This window comes from Pseudochaenichthys georgianus, chromosome 5 (assembly GCF_902827115.2).
Source record: "Pseudochaenichthys georgianus chromosome 5, fPseGeo1.2, whole genome shotgun sequence".
In the NCBI taxonomy this organism is placed as follows: Eukaryota; Metazoa; Chordata; class Actinopteri; order Perciformes; family Channichthyidae; genus Pseudochaenichthys; species Pseudochaenichthys georgianus.
The window spans coordinates 29477459-29490541 of NC_047507.1; the positions used below are offsets into that span (position 1 = coordinate 29477459).

The window sequence follows — 13083 nt, forward strand, 5'->3', positions numbered from 1 at the left end:
GGGAGAAGAGGAGGGGACCAAGAACAGAGCCCTGAGGGACCCCTGTAGTTAATTGACAAGGGTCGGACTCGGACCCTCTCCAAGTTACCCTGTAGGTGCGGTCTTTGAGGTATGAGGTGAGGAGGGAAAGTGCAGAGCCTGAAACTCCAAGTTCTTGGAGAGTGCGAAGGAGGATCTGATGGTTCACCGTGTCGAATGCAGCAGACAGGTCCAACAGGATATCTAATCTAGTGGCCTTATAAAAGTGTTGGCTAAAGTAACAACCCAGTCTCACGGCATTTCGTGTTCACCAACACGATTTTTAATCTATTGATTCGTGTTCACCAACACGATTTGCCCCTTTTTTTCGTGTTGCACAGCACGATTTTAAAAGCAATGTATTTCTACTGCCTGCAGCACGTCTTTTTCTCCGGTCGGGTCGTGGGAGACCGGAAGCTGTGTGGTTCATAAAAACATGTTCTTACTCAATATCAAGCCACAGTTATTGCTTTTATTTTAAATCGTATAATTTCGGATTTTTGTTGCCGTCTGTGAGGAAAATAAATGGGGCTCAGACAATAAATGGGGCTCAGAGCCTGAGAATACGGAAATCTGTATTTTTAAATATTTTCCTTCTAATTCATTATTCTTTTCAAAATAACACACTGTTATTTACTCACCAATAACACACAATGATCCTTGCTTTTATTTATTGGTTTAATTCCATAATCTCTGGCTTTTTTGGCGTCCGTCAGGAACTGAATTTCAAAATAAAAATAACCGGAAACAGATGTAGGCCTATAAGGGACATTTCGAGCATCATTGCGATTGTCAACATTTCTGAGTTTAGGATGGCCGAAGACACTACACTTCCCATAATCCCCAGCTATCGTTTAGGACTACAGTCCCCGTAAGGTTACGCAGAGCGTCAAACAGCTGTGTGAAATGGAACAAAATCACGCCAGACTATCCAAAACTGGAATCGAACGCCCCCCCAGAACTACACATGCTGGCTATTGTGTTTCGCAAAATGTTCTATGGGACGTCTTTACTGAACGTTTTCGTTTTTCCCACAATTAGAAGTTGACAGTATTAAACACATTGGTGTTATCAAATGTAAAACATATAATTAATAAATGGGTGAAAATCGCTTGTGTCCATAATGCGCAGCATTAATATATACTCACATGACAGCTCATTTTTACTTTGTAATTCTACTCCACGACAATTCAGAGGTTAACCTGGTATTTTTACTCCATTGCATTTATTTGAGTTACTTTGCAGATTCTGATTAATTATGTGAAATATAAACAACCCTTAAATCAGACTTTAGTTACACGTGACCTGAGAAAAATTCAGGTAAGGTGATTGTCAAGTGCCAACAATCAGGAGAGATATTTGATAGTTGGTGCTTGAGAAGACTAAACATGTATCTGCAATTGACATGAATGGAAACAAGTAATAAAGTATATTCATTACTTGTTATTCTCTACTAATAGTTAATTAAAGACTGTATATTATGGCTATTTTGCACATCCCTTTCAAGATTTTCAAAGGTTTATTGACATATCATATACACAACTACGGTTTAGTTATGCAATGAATGAAACACTTGGGTCACAGGTTCCTCAACAGTGCATTACAAGACATCTATCAATATGTGTGTACCTCCACCATTAAACATATTCATATTCTGCACATTTCTTATTCTATCTACATACATAAGAGTATAATTCATATGTATAATATCAGTTCAAATAAGTGCTTCAACATAGTTAACATTGCAGGAAAGCAATATATTAGACGTTAAGTACTTTGTCAGGCTTAATATTTATCTGTAGATAGATACCCCCAAAGTTTTTTTCTTATTTAAAAGAAGACCTTAATCTGTTATTTAATGTTTAAATAAAGGTTAATTCGTTTTTCTGTTTTGCACCTCCTCCTATTAATATCTTTGTACATCCTGCACTAAACTGTTTTATTGTAGAGATCACTTATAGTATCTTCTTGATTTTTTTATATTCTATATTTCTATCACAGACCTTCTACTTTCCCCCTATGAAAGTATGTAGTCTTCATATTTTTATTCAAATATTCAAATAATATTTGATGAAAAAAATATTAAGAGTACATTATTGTTTTTATGTGTTATATTATAACACATAAAAACAATAATTCAATAACGTGCTTTAACCACTAGGTACACAAGGTACACACAGCCATAATAACTTTGTATTATTAGTGTAGGACACGTTTTATTCATGCTTTCACATAATTTTACAGCATATTGCTATACTATTTCAGACTCAGTATTTACATTCTTACATTCAAAGAAAATCAGTAATATCTTTAAAAACTACAGTCCTTTTATATCAGCTGTGCACCGTTATGGTGTAAATATAACTTATCTGTGAATTAGATCAAATGTAAAAGCCAGCCGAATTAGTGTTGATACTGCAAGGAGACGTATTGTGTGAAGAGAAATTGAAGATGTTGTTTAATTGTTGAATATATTTATGATCCACGTCAAGTATTCAGTTTCGGCGGCATTTTCTCAGTTTTTCCAAAGGTCTTCTCATCAGGGCTCTATAAATAAATAACTACGGCAGATCTGTAATATACAATGCAGCCGAACCATGTATTACAATGCCGTTATGTGATGACTTTCAAAGAGAAAAGCAAGAACACTCGGATTTAAGTATTATTTTATTCTTTTAAAATGTTTTCCGGATTTCATATCATATAAACACCAAATCCCAGCATGCATTGTGGCTAAAACATCCAATAAACGAGCTTAAAACCATAGCTGAGGATCTTGGGTAATCGCTCGAAATGCCTACGTCTGTTTCCGGTTATTTTTATTTTGAAATTCAGTTCCTGACGGACGCCAAAAAAGCCCGAGATTATGGAATTAAACCAATAAATAAAAGCAAGGATAATTGAGTGTTATTGGTGAGTAAATAACAGTGTGTTATTTTGAAAAGAATAACAAATTAGAAGGAAAAAAAGATTTAAAAAATACAGATTTCAGTATCCTGAGGCTCTGAGCCCCATTTATTTTCCTCACAGATGGCAACAAAAGTCCGAAATTATACGATTTCAAATAAAAGCAATAACTGTGGCTTGATATTGAGTAAGAACATGTTTTTATGAACCACACAGCTTCCGGTCTTCCTCGACCCGACCGGAGAAAAAGACGTGCTGCAGGCAGTAGAAATACATTGCTTTTAAAATCGTGCTGTGCAACACGAAAAAAAGGGGCAAATCGTGTTGGTGAACACAAATCAATAGATTAAAAATCGTGTTGGTGAACACGAAATGCCGTGAGACTGGGTTGAAAGTAACGCAGAATATATATATTTTTTAATTGCAAATAATTAGAAACATTATTTATGTGTACAAGTACATGGGACCCCACCATAGCACCCCACACATAACAAGCTGTCCCGAGTTCCTCCGGCTGCAGTTCCGCAGACGGCCGGTGTGTGGCAGCAGAGCGCTGGGAGCAGAGGGAGGTGAGTAGACGGATATGACGGATGATGGTTGACGGAAATACACCCGAACATATCTGGTAGCCCGTGTCACTGTCGGCTGTCAGCTCTGCCGATCTGCAGTGCGCATGTGCGAGATGGTCCGCCATATTGGACAACTCCGGACGGCAACCCAAGTAGGACAACATTGACACAGTGGCTTTTGGCAAAGCTCAAAATGAAAACTCGAGAGAGATGAGTTATTGTTATTACAACGTGACTTCACTATTATTTAACAACTCTTTTTATTGGGGTCTTTTATTTGGGGTTAAGTACATTGTCAGAATAAGTGAGAAATGGATTTAACTTCTGTTAGACAGCTATATGCCATACATGTTTGCACACATTCACAGTAAATATTTATTCTGTATGATAGCTGTCTAACATAAGTCACTGTGTCAAGTGTCCATCTTGGGTTGCCGTCCGGAGTTGTCCAATATGGCGGACCATTTCGCACATGCGCACTGCAGATCGGGTAGAGCTGCAGATCGGGTAGTGACAGCCCAAACCATAGATATATATAAACACTAGATGGCTCATGGGAGATTTTACAGCGTAGTTGACCGGCCGCCATCTTGCCACAGTCAACAGTTACTCTGATTCGCGTTATGGTAGCTGTTGTAAGGTGAGTGATCTGCACAAAAATACTCTTAACTCTCTGAAATCTTGACTGATTTACAAACGGTTTGGTTTATTAGAAACATTATTAGCATGGCTATGATACAGGATGCTTGGACATGTTGAAATTGCAGCTTTTCTTTGTGTATGTCGTTGTATTTATTAGCTGGCTAATAACAAGAGGCTGTGAGTGAGACCCAGTGGCGTTGCGCAATATTTCGGGGCTCCCCCGCAGGTCGGACCATGGGGCCCCGCCCCCTCCCCTAAATCAATAATAGAGTGACATGGGATAGACATCGTGGCCACTTTTTTAAATGTTTTTTTTTTCAGGCATCTTTTGTAAACAGTATAGGCCTATAGGTCAGTAGGAAATTTCTGTATAATATACATCTGATTTAAACAGTAAGGTCAGTAGGAACTGTATAATAATATACATCTGATTTAAACATAATTGACAAATACAAACAAGTGGCTGTGTATTTTTTGTAACATGAAGGTATATTGTAGAACGTTATAGCCTATCATCATTGGAGTTCACACAACGGAACGGTTCACATATATATAACATTCTGTATAAAAGAAAAGTAGCCTACAAAAAACAAACAAATAAAACACATCCTATAGGCTACATAGAGGATGCAATCAGGAGCTGCTTTGTAGGCCTATTATTTTATACGAGCGCGTCTCCTGGCATTCTTCTGTGCAAAGTCCTGTATAACAGTCTTTAAATCTATACTGCGCGCGCGTCGGCTCTCAATACTAAGGACTGCTAACCCAGACAGTCTCTCTTGCGACATTGTGCTCCTCAAATATGTCTTTATTAATTTAAGTTTTGAGAAAGATCTCTCAGCACTGGCAACAGTCACGGGTATAGTTAAAAACAATTTCAGTGCTGTGGCAACATCAGGGATACTTGGCAAAATGGACTGATTTTCAATGAGCAAGGTTTGTGCCAGGTCTTTGATTGTTCCACGCTCAATTTTCTTTATAGTAGGCCTAAGAGCATTACGGAGGGACAGGATCTGGAAAGGAAACTCGGCTGACAGGTCGTCTTTATACTGGCCTGATAAAGCACTTGCAGACTCAGACAGATCCTTGTCTGTTGCGCACAAAAGTTCGCGGGGAAGCAGAAAAGAAAATCGCTGTGCAACTTCGCTCATTCCAACAAATCGATTTTTGAGTTGGGCAACGACAATATCGATATTTGCGTAAAATACCCCCTTTATTTTAATTTGCGTAAAATATCCCCTTTCTCTCCATCGATTCGAGAATTTCTCTCTCTAGACCTGCAGCAGTTTGGTCTGTGACTGCATGGAAGCCCAAACAACTTTCGTTTATTTTCACCTCCGTAGGGTTTCCATTTTCATCATTTGCTATAGTAACATATCTGAACACTTGACTCAGTTGGTCTACTTTTGAAATGTCCTGGGTAGTATCCATTATAATCGAATAGAATTCTGCATTCTGTATGTCTGTAATGATTGTGTCCTGCACTTTTTTCGATAGCAATGAAATTATTTCGTTTTGAGTTTGAGGACTTAGGTAGTGCTTTCAATAAGCCTTTGTTTGCAGAACTGGATCATAACGCGCCATAAGTTCTATGGTAGATAAGAAATTACCATTATCTATATCACCTATTTTCTCTCTGTGACCCCGGAAAGCAGAGTTGCGAGAGGCCAGTGTTAGTGTAACATCAGTTATTCTGGTTAGGACGTCGGTCCAAAACCCCACCTCCCTCTTAAACTCAGATGATATTTGCGCGTCAATGGTCAGATTATTTTTCCACGTATCATACACGACACATGCTGCCAAATGAGAGCGAGAGAATTCGTGTTCCTTAATCTTTTTAGAGAGACCCTGCCAATCATTTATTCCTATTCTCCACGCATGGTGGAGGTGATGGGCAGACGGTCCGTCACCGAACAGCCAGCACTGCTCACAGTACACCCGGTCCATAGATGGCGAGTAACATAGCCACTTGCGCGGAATTCTACATCCAATTTTGGATGTTTTGTTATAGAACTCTTTTGAAAAGCACCTTCCCTTCCCATCCCTTTTGAATGGCCCTTCAGGCTTGCATGGCCCGTTATTCAGAATGTACCGTTTAACATCATCGTCTTCTAAATCTACAGGGAATTTCCCCCTATCAGTAGGGTATTCAGTCACAGAGTTGTCACTGGCCAACGTGTCCCTGGGGTGGGTGGGAGCTGCTGTCACTGTCGGGGCACGGCTAGCTGGCTGGGCAACCTTGGCTATGTCTGAACTGGCCTCGGAGGGGGCACAGCTGACTTCTTGCTGACATGTAATTCTAGAGTCATGTTGTTACTTTGTTGAGAATGTGGCCATGTGTAATAAGCGGGATAATGTCCACATTGCACATTGCATAATGTGCCTTCATGCCGATCTAGATCCCTCCGCAAAAACAAAACAAAAAACGGCTCGTTCGCGGGCGAGAGCCGGCTCCCATCGTTGAGATGGGTCTGGCTGCAGACCGCAGCAAGGAGGCGTTTCCTATAGGGGCGTTTCCTATAGGGGCGTTTCCTAACTTTTTTTATCCAGCTGCTTTTATAAATCCTCGCAGAAGAAGTCATTGTTCTAGTGATGGGAATTCCGGCTCTTCTTGCTGAGCCGGATCATTTGGCTCACCAAGAAGAGCCGGCTCTTTCGGCTCCCAAAGGGCTCTTCAGTTTACCACATATTATACCTTTTAATTAAATCAAATGTAGCGCTGTTTTGACTAATGATTTATATGTGTACACATATATCACTTAAATTATTCAAGACATCCTTTGTACTAAAGTATTCAAAAGTAAAAATTACATGTTTAATATAAATTATTTGCTGTGGCCAATTGTTTTCATTGCATTTACAGACCCGTGTAACTCTCTGATACCACCCAATTAATGCATTGACTTGCTTGTAGAACCACGCTACACACATGTTTAACTTTTGTCCAGTTTCTGAACAGATATGAGGAGCTGTGAGCTCTGAGTGTGTGCTAACGGCTGATGTGTTGGTGGCTCTGTCCCATGGGCGCGGGAAGTATGAAGGTAGATATGGTGCAAAATGCGAGAGCGTGAAAACCTGATGTGAGCACTTGCAGAAAAAAAATCTGAGTTTGTGTGCATACATTTACACTTGTATAAAATATCCACGTAACTGTGAACCAAATTGACACTTGTAAAAAATATCCACGTAACTGTGAACCAAATTTGAAGTCACAGAAGAAAAAAAAAGTTTTGTAGCTTGTAGAAAAAAAATGAACTTAGTGATGAAATGTTCACTTGCAGAAAAACATATTTTTTAAATATATTTTCCATTAGAACTGCAACTTTATTTATTATAACCTCTCCAATCAGTCATTACAACTTGACGAATCTGCTCTGTGGCAGTATAAATCGACGAATCTGCGGTCTTGACTTTTGCTACACTTCTTGCGATAAATGTGTCGCAAAAGTAATTTTCACCTGTAGATGTGGGGGGAGGGAGGGGGGTTGGAGCGAAGGGGCGGAGCTATCAGAAGGACGAGGCTCGGGTGACTGGAGACAGCGGGGCTAACTGTTCGTGTCGCTACCAGTCCGCTGACATGGCGCATCAATCAACGGTACATTTTGCCCATTACTTGCCCAGTATTACTTTGAATATTATTATTGTGATTGAGGATTAAATCCGCTTTGAAGACCACCATTTTATATCGTGCAGTTTAGCGGCAAAATAACGTCAGTTAGCCAGCTAACGATAGCTTTGTTGAGTTTATGCTAGCTAAACAAGTAGTGGTTGTAGTACAGCAGTAATTCATATACTATAGCCTACTGCTTTGGCACTAACGGTTGATAACCGTTTATGAAAATAAAACCAATTGAACTGTACTGAAATAATGACAAGTTTTATAATTGTCTTGGGCTCCTGCTGTGTTTTTAAAGCCTTTGTAAATTATCCATGCTATTTTCTATTTAGAACGAAGACTTCAGAATCTTAAAATCCCTTAACGTTTGTATGCAATTGTGCTAAATTCAACTCTGGAATCAAGCAAATATTAATATGTTTGCATGACATTAGTTATTTATATTTTGCCATCACTGAACTATACGTGTAATACATTTAAGTCAAGCTAAGGTACATGTGTTACATGTGTACAGCTAGTTAGTGCTCTTACCTGTGATGCCTCCTCCAAACATCATAATAACCAGACTGTATCATTAAAACTAAGTACCAGTTCTAGATCCTTGACTTTAGACAAACAATTCAAAAGACAACATGTATTTAAAGACCAATCTTTATTTGAAGGTGCCTCTTAACCTGAGATATTAGTTATACAGTAATAGTATTGACAATCTAAAAAAACTGAGCAACTCAACAGTCAACTTTATGTTTCTTATTGTCTAAAGCATTTATTATTTTCATTTTTCCCCTCTCATATTCAGTGTGGACGGATTGAGACAGCGTGGTGTCCAGAGGGCTGCAGAGACTTCAGGGAGAAACCTCCGTGTGATGGACGTCCTGTCTGTTGGTTTGGAGAGGACTGAGGGTCTTTCCTCAGCGAGGAGGACCAGGGCTGATGAAGGAGCCCATGCTGGGCAAAGCTGATACCAACTGCACAGGCCTAGTCTGTCACGTTATTTGACTAAATGTGTTTACTTATACATTTAAAGGTTTACAACGTCTGTCCATATGTGCTTTTTATTTAAAACATTTGATTAACTTTTGGTTCACATTTCAATAAATTGTATTTGTATTTGCACTCCTTTTGTCCATTATTCTTACTGAAAATGTTATATTACACATTCACATCTGACTGAAGATTGGCCCCATTTATTTGTGACGTTGCAAACTCTGCGGTACAAGGCACAAGTGATGTGAAGCTCATAAAGTGAGGCAAATAGAAATAATCAGCTGATGGAGTGTAGATGTGGAAATAGGTGCATTCGATCAGCTGACTATGTTTTTCACCACACTTTATAAGCCTGACTATAACCACCCCTTCTCTGAGGTGCAGGCAGCGTCACAAACAAATGATTGTCCTGATAGACTACAAAAATATTCGGTGTGCAGATCTTTGTTTTCACAATAAAAGTAGTTTCTTATGCCCCTTTCACACCAGCGCCTTTTCAGCTCCGGCTCGGAGCTAGAGCCTGAAAAGCGCTGGGTTTTCCAGTTCACACCGGAGCTGCGCCGGCTCTTAGCTCCGGAATCCGCTTCATTTCCAGCTCCAAAAAATTGTCGGTCCAGAGGCAAGAGCTTTGGAGCTAAGAGGTGACGTCGCTTACGTCTCTCTTACGTCGAGGCGTGCAGGAAACTAAACCCACCTCCCATGGGTCGACTGTTATGCCTGCCTACAAGCAGTAGTGCCTATAAACACACTTTATAAAGTCAGGCAACACTAACCAGGCTTCTTGTGATTCTGTTTATTTGTACCTTACTTTGACCATCCGTTCACTGTTATCGATCATTGTGGAGAGAGGCAGACGTGTTGTGTTGTTTTGTATTATTGCAGCTATCGGATGCAAGTAGTCAGTTTAGCTTCGGTTGCTATGCTAACATCACCCGTTTTATACCAGAGAAACTTTCATAACAGCGTTGTGATACCAAACAGTGTCAATTCAGACTGACACACATTCACTTAGGCTAAGGGGAACTGGGGATATGCATCAGCTGCTTGTGTGAGTCGGACAGTGAATACTTTAGAGCGGCCGCTGCAGTGTGAGCTAACCGGGAGCTAACGGGAGAATAAACTCCCGTGGAAGACCAGCCAATACTGCAGCGGTCGGTAAATGCTGCAGAAACACATTAATAAACAATGAACCACGGCACTCTGGAGCAAAGTATGAGGTTGGAGAAGTCGTTATTCAATTTATTCTGGCTTCGTGTGATTAAAAGCAACACGTTCATCGACCCGACGCAGTTGTTGTTGTTGTGAGCTGCCGTTGGGGAGCAAATCAGCGATGTAAACGGTGACGTCATGACGCAGCAAGGGCAGCTCTGGGGCGCCAGTGGGCGGTGTGCACAGAGCGGGAGCTGAAAAGGGAAACCGGAGCTGAACCAGAAAAGCTCCCGCTCGGAGCTAGAAACTGAAAAGCGCTGGTGTGAAAGCCGCATTAGTGAATGTCCTGTACTGGTCTTAAAATCTCATAACATCAGCTTTTAATGTTCCTCTTGGATGTTCTTCTTGACCCTCAGAGAAGGAGAAGATGTCGTGTCTTTCGGGCATGTCCTTTCCTAACATAAATTACTGGAAACATAAAACATTATTGCAGAACAAGTTTGTTATTTATGAAAGTTGTGTGTTATGGGGCTGTTGATATAATTATTTTTTAATTGTAATCAGATTATGAATGAACAGTATGAAATTCATCAACATTGAAATATATGTTATTATCAAAATAATATTTAACTGTTATCAAAACGTAGTGCAACTGTAGAAGCTTGCTCTGTTGTCTCACTGAAAGAATAACTTTTACCACGTTTTTTACAGACAATATTGAGAGATAAATAGTAGCAGTTCTCACTATGTGTTAAATATCTTTGCCTTCAATACATTAAATTAGAAAGCTGACAAAGTCATATTGCTTGTTAACATCTAAATGTGACTTTTTGCATGGAAAAAACCCTCAACTTAACTGATGTGTACATGTAGGTGATCTAGTATTTAGTATTGTTTAATGGAATGTATATCAGTGTATTAAAAAGTCAATACTTCATTCATTTAAACCAATATCTTTCTTGATTCTTTGTACAGTATGAAAAAAGAGTCTTTGTACCTGAGCTGAAGTTCACTGCTGTGAGGAGTCCAGTTCTATCTCTCACTCTCTGGTCCAGCCTGTCTGCATCACCTGGACACTTTAAACAAACAGATATATATATATGTAAAGTACCATGTGTACAAACAATATAACTGATTCTCTTCTGTTGAACATGTTGGATTGTGTATTGTCCGAGTCAGGGTCCTTTTTATTTTACTGTAACTTTGGAAATTGTGTTACCAATGCTCACTGTTTATTTGATATCAATTTGTAATACAATTAATAAAAACAACAAGGTTTGGGTTCGTTCTTCAGATGACTGTGACGTTAACTTGTAAGCTCAATAATGAACTCCAGCTCAACCAACCATATTGTAATATCTAAGTAATCATCTTGAAATATGACATTAATAATTGTAATATACACACATCTTATTGTGAGGTTGATTTCACATACACTACTTCGACGTTAGCTAAATAGAAAATAGCATGGATAATTTACAAAGCCTTTAAAAACACAGCAGGAGCCCAAGACAATTATAAAACTTGTCTTTATTTCAGTACAGTTCAATTGGTTTTATTTTCATAAACGGTTATCAACCGTTAGTGCCAAAGCAGTAGGCTATAATATATGAATTACTGCTGTATAGACTACAATCACTACTTGTTTAGCTAGCATAAACTCAACAAAGCTAGCGTTAGCTGGCTGACTGACGTTATTTCGCCGCTAAACTGCACGATATATTAAACGGTGGTCTTCAAAGCGGATTTAATCCTCAATCACAATAATAATATTCAAAGTAATACTGGGCAAGTAATGGGCAAAACTTACCGTTGATTGACGCGCCATGTCAGCGGACTGGTAGCGACACGAACAGTTAGCCCCACTGTCATCCGGTTCGACCTGACTGTGACTGTGACTGACCCAAGCCTCGTTGTTCTGATAGCTCCGCCCCTTCGCTCCAACCCCCCTCCCTCCCCCCACATCTACAGGTGAAAATTACTTTTGTAACACATTTATCGCAAGAATTGTAGCAAAAGTCAAGACCGCAGATTCGTCGATTTATACTGCCACAGAGCAGATTCGTCAAGTTGTAATGACTGATTTGAGAGGTTGTAATAAATAAAGTTGCAGTTGTAATGGAAAATATATTTAAAAAATATGTATTTTTCTGCAAGTGAACATTTCATCTCTAAGTTCATTTTTTTTCTACAAGCTACAAAACTTTTTTTTTTCTTCTGTGACTTCAAATTTGGTTCACAGTTACGTGGATATTTTTTACAAGTGTCAATTTGGTTCACAGTTACGTGGATATTTTATACAAGTGTACATTTGGTTCACAGTTACGTGGATATTTTATACAAGTGTAAATGTAAGCACACAAGCTCAGATTTCTTTTCTACAAGTGCTCACATCAGATTTTACACGCTCTCGCATTTTGCACCATATCTACCTTCATGCGGGAAGGGGGGTGCTGAGGGCGCTGCAGCACCCCCTAGCGGCAGGCAGGGGGTGCGGAGCTCCCCTGTCTGAATTATTATTTGACGGTTATTGCTGCGCCCGCTGTGCATAATCTGTGTAATATGTAGCCAATAAATTCCACATTGTTGGTAAAATAATATTTTGGCCTGCCCCGAATGTTTTTTCTGTAGTACCGGAGACTTCTACCTCAATAATATAATACATTAACCGTGTTTTACGTGAACCTCATCATGACACTCGAGAGGACGGCAGGACTGTAATTTCCCGTGTTCAGTGAATGCAACAGAGCCAAGACACCAGACCAATCAGAGAGTTGCATGGAAATAAAAGTGTGCTTGTGTCATTCAAACTCGGCTGTGTGTGTGTGTGTGTGTGTGTGTGTGTGTGTGTGTGTGTGTGTGTGTGTGTGTGTGTGTGTGTGTGTGTGTGTGTGTGTGTGTGTGTGTGTGTGTGTGTGTGTGTGTGGACATAGCGCATTTAGTGTGTGTGAGAGAGAGGGAGAGAGAGAGAAGGACCGGTGCCAGCAGCAGGGACCGTGTTGTTAGCATCTGGTTAGCTAGCTGCACTAACGGACATACGGAGCTGTTGCTGTTGGTTCCACAACAAGCTGGAGGAGAGCTCTCCTGTCAGACTGAGAGGCGCAGGTGAGCAAAAGGACTTTCTGAGTGTTTAGAATAGTTAACTTTAGTCTAAGTTATCTCAGTGGGTCTCAAACGGTTTGGTCACAAATTATT

The 13083-nt window shown here is 39.8% G+C and overlaps 1 long non-coding RNA gene across 1 annotated transcript; it reads right to left on the reverse strand.

Annotated features, from left to right (window-relative positions):
* Positions 1–10245: 10245 nt before the first annotated feature.
* On the reverse strand, positions 10246–10925 carry LOC139433890 (uncharacterized). The gene is made up of 2 exons (XR_011643284.1): positions 10886–10925; positions 10246–10343 (listed from the first exon to the last, which is right to left on the reverse strand). It is a non-coding gene; the product is annotated as an uncharacterized lncRNA (long non-coding RNA).
* Positions 10926–13083: the final 2158 nt, after the last annotated feature.